We start from the raw sequence: 4911 nt of genomic DNA on the forward strand, positions 1-4911 counted from the left end.
GTAGAAATGCGTTACCACACCGAAACAGTCAAATAAACCTGGTTGCGATTAATATCTTAGAGGATAACGCCGGTTATGTCTCGGTTGGGTCTGGGATTTTCCCTCATGTGGCTCGTTCTTTCGCGTTTCTCGCATCCTTGTTGGCCCGATCCTGGGATTTTTCTGGTTTGGATCTCGTAGTAATGTATTACCACACCGAAACAGTCATTAAAAGCATGTTCCGATTCGTATTTTAGAGGATAACGCTGGTTATGTCAGGCATAGTTCTGGTATTTGCAATCATCTGGCTCATACTTTCGCATTTTTCGCATACTTGTTAGCCAGATCCTGGCCTCTTTCTGGTTTGGATCATCGTAGCAATGCGGTACCACACCGAAACAGTCAGTTATATCTGGTTGCGATTAATATTTTAGAGGATAACGCCGGTTATGTCTCGGTTAGGTCTGGTATTTGCCCTCATCTGGCTCGGACCTTCGCATTTTTCGCATACTTGTTGGCCAGATCCTGGGCTTTTTCTGATTTGGATCACGTAGTAATGTGGTACCACACTGAAACAGTTAATTAAACCCGGTTGCAATTAATATTTTAGAGGATAACGCCGGTTATGTCTCGGTTAGGTCTGGGATTTGCCCTCATCTGGATCGTTCTTTCGCATTTTTCGCATACTTGTTGGCCAGATCCTGGGCGTTTTCTGATTTGGATCACGCAGTAATGCGTTACCACACCGAAACAGTCAAATAAACCTGGTTGCGATTAATATTTTGGAGGATAACGCCGGTTATGTCTCGGTTAGGTCTGGGATTTGCCCTCATCTGGCTCGTACTTTCGCGTTTTTCTCATAGTTGTTGAACAGCTCCTGGGTTTTTCTGGTTTGGATCACGTAGTAATGCGGTTCCACACCGAAACAGTCAATTGAACCTGGTTGCGATTAATATTTTAGAGGATAACGCCGGTAATGTCTCGGTTAGTTCTGACATTTGCCCTCATCTGGCGCGTCCTTTCGCATTTTTCGCATTCTTGTTGGCCAGATCCTGGCCTTTTTCTGGCTTGGACCACGTAGTAATGTGGTACCACACCGAAACAGTCAATTAAACCTGGATGCGAATAATATTTTAGAGGATAACGCTGGTTATGCCTGGGATAGTTCTGGTATTTGCAATCATCTGGCTCATACTTTCGCGTTTTTCTCATAGTTGTTGGCCAGATCCTGGGTTTTTTCTGGTTTGGATCCCGTAGTAATGTGGTTCCACACCGAAACAGTCAATTGAACCTGGTTGCGATTAATATTTTGGAGGATAACGCCGGTTATGTCTCGGTTAGGTCTGGTATTTGCCCTCATCTGGCTCGGACCTTCGCATTTTTCGCATACTTGTTGTCCAGATTCTGGCCATCTTCTGGCTTGGACCACGTAGTAAAGTGGCACCAGACTGAAACAGTCAATTAAACCTGGTTGCGAATAATAATTTGGAGGATAACGCTGGTTATGTCTGGGATAGTTCTGGTATTTGCCCTCATCTGGCTCGTACTTTCGCATTTCTCGCATTCTAGTTGGCCCGATCCTGGGCTTTTTCTGGTTTGGATCACGTAGTAATGCGGTACCACACCGAAACAGTCAATTATACCTGGTAGCGATTAATATTTTAGAGGATAATGCCGGTAATGTCTCGGTTAGGTCTGGTATTTGCCCTCATCTGGCGCGTACTTTCGCATTTTTCGCATTCTTGTTGGCCAGATCCTGGCCTTTTTCTGGCTTGGACCACGTAGTAATGTGGTACCACACCGAAACAGTCAATTAAACCTGGTTGCGAATAATATTTCAGAGGATAACGCAGGTTATGCCTGGGATAGTTCTGGTATTTGCAATCATCTGGCTCATACTTTCGCGTTTTTCTCATAGTTGTTGGCCAGATCCTCGGTTTTTTCTGGTTTGGATCCCGTAGTAATGTGGTTCCACACGGAAACAGTCAATTAAACCCGGTTGCGATTAATATTTTAGAGGATAACGCCGGTTATGTCTGTGTTAAGTGTGGTATTTGCCCTCCTCTGGCTCATACTATCGCATTTTTCGAATACTTGTCGGCCAGATCGTGAGTTTTTTCTGGTTTGGATCCCGTAGTAATGTGGTTCCACACCGAAACAGTCAATTAAACCTGGTTGCGATTAATATTTTAGGGGATAACGCCGGTTACGTCTCGGTTAGGTCTGGGATTTTCCCTCATCTGGTTCGTACTTTCGCATTTTTCGCATTCTTGTTGGCCCGATCCTGGGATGTTTCTGGTTTGGATCACGTAGTAATGTGTTACCACACTGAAACAGTCAATTAAACCTGGTTGCGATTAATATTTTAGAAGATAACGCTGGTTATGTCTGGGTTAGTTCTAGTATTTGCAATCATCTGGCTCATACTTTCGCATTTTTCGCATACCTGTTGGCCAGATCCTGGGTTTTATCTGGTTTCGATCACGTAGTAATGTGGTTCCACACCGAAACAGTCAATTAAACCTGGTTGCGATTAATATTTTACAGGATAACACCGGTTATGTCTCGGTTTGGTCTGGGATTTGCCCTCATCTGGCTCGTACTTTCGCATTTTTCGCATACTTGTTAGCCAGATCCTGGCCTCTTTCTGGATTGGATCATCGTAGCAATGCGGTACCACACCGAAACACTCAATTATACCTGGTTGCGATTAATATTTTAGAGGATAGCTCCGGTTATGTCTCGGTTAGGTCTTGGATTTGCCCTCATCTGGCTCGTTCTTTCGCATTTTGCGCATACTTGTTGGCCAGATCCTGGCCTTTTTCTGGTCTCGATCACGTAGTAATGCAGTACCACACCGAAACAGTCAATTAAACCTGGTTGCGATTAATATTTTAGAGGATAACGCTGGTTATGTCTGGGTTAGTTCTGGTATTTGCAATCATCTGGCTCATACTTTCGCATTTTTCGCATACTTGTTGGCCAGATCCTGGCCTTTTTCTAGTCTGGATCACGTAGTAATGCAGAACCACACCGAAACAATCAATTAAACCTGGTTGCGATTAATATTTTAGAGGATAACGCCGTTTATGTCTCGGTTTGGTCTGGGATTTGCCCTCATCTGGCTCGTACTTTCGCATTTTGCGCATACTTGTTGGCCAGATCCTGGCCTCTTTCTGGTTTGGATCATCGTAGCAATGCGGTACCACACCGAAACAGTCAATTATACCTGGTTGCGATTAATATTTTAGGGGATATCGCCGGTTACGTCTCGGATAGGTCTGGGATTTTCCCTCATCTGGCTCGTACTTTCGCATTTTTCGCATTCTTGTTGGCCCGATCCTGGCCTTTTTCTAGTCTGGATCACGTAGTAATGCAGAACCACACCGAAACAATCAATTAAACCTGGTTGCGATTAATATTTTAGAGGATAACGCCGTTCATGTCTCGGTTAGGTCTGGGATTTGCCCTCATCTGGCTCGTTCTTTCGCATTTTGCGCATACTTGTTGGCCAGATCCTGGCCTCTTTCTGGTTTGGATCATCGTAGCAATGCGGTACCACACCGAAACAGTCAATTAAACCTGGTTGCGATTAATATTTTAGAGGATAACGCTGGTTATGTCTGGGTTAGTTCTGGTATTTGCAATCATCTGGCTCATACTTTCGCATTTTTCGCATACTTGTTGGCCAGATCCTGGCCTTTTTCTGGTCTGGATCACGTAGTAATGCAGTACCACACCGAAACAGTCAATTAAACCTGGTTGCGATTAATATTTTAGGGGATAACGCCGGTTATGTCAGGGTTAGTTCTGGTATTTGCAATCATCTGGATCATTTATTTGCATTTTTCTCATGCTTGTTGGCCAGATCATGGCCTTTCTCTGGTTTGGATCACGTAGTAATGCGGTACCACACCGAAACAGTCAATTAAACCTGGTTGCGGTTAATATTTTAGGGGATAACGCCGGTTTTGTCTGGGTTAGGACTGGTATTTGCCCCCATCTGGCTCGAACTTTCGCATTTTTCTCATACTTGTTGGCCAGATCCTGGGCTCTTTCTGATTTGGATCCCGTAGTAATGCGGTTCCACAACGAAACAGTCAATTAAACCTGGTTGCGATTAATATTTTCGCGGATAACGCCGGCTATGTCTCGGTTAGGTCTGGGATTTGCCCTGATCTGGCTCGTACTTTCGCATTTTTCGCATACTTGTTGGCCAGATCCTGGCCTTTTTCTGGTTTGAATCACGTAGTAATGCGGTACCACACCGAAACAGTCAATTAAATCTGGTTGCGATTAATATTTTAGAGGATAATGCCGGTAATGTCTCGGTTAGGTCTGGTATTTGCCCTCATCTGGGGCGTACTTTCGCATTTTTCGCATTCTTGTTGGCCAGATCCTGGCCTTTTTCTGGCTTGGACCACGTAGTAATGTGGTACCACACCGAAACAGTCAAATAAACCTGGTTGCGATTAATATGTTAGAGGATAACGCCGGTTATGTCTCGGTTGGGTCTGGGATTTTCCCTCATGTGGCTCGTACTTTCGCGTTTCTCGCATCCTTGTTGGCCCGATCCTGGGATTTTTCAGCTTTGGATCTCGTAGTAATGTGTTACCACACCGAAACAGTCAATTATACCTGGTTGCGATTAATATTTTAGAGGATAACGCCGGCTATGTCTCGGTTAGGTCTGGGATTTGCCCTCATCTGGCTCGAACTTTCGCATTTTTCTGATACTTGTTGGCCAGATCCTGGGCTTTGTCTGGTTTGGATCACGCAGTAATGCGTTACCACACCGAAACAGTCAAATAAACCTGGTTGCGATTAATATTTTAGAGGATAACGCCGGTTATGTCTCGGTTAGGTCTGGGATTTGCCCTCACCTGGCTCGAACTTTCGCATTTTTCTGATACTTGTTGGTTAGATCCTGGG

Source organism: Colletes latitarsis, unplaced genomic scaffold (genome assembly GCF_051014445.1).
Source record: "Colletes latitarsis isolate SP2378_abdomen unplaced genomic scaffold, iyColLati1 scaffold0018, whole genome shotgun sequence".
Classification (NCBI taxonomy): domain Eukaryota; kingdom Metazoa; phylum Arthropoda; class Insecta; order Hymenoptera; family Colletidae; genus Colletes; species Colletes latitarsis.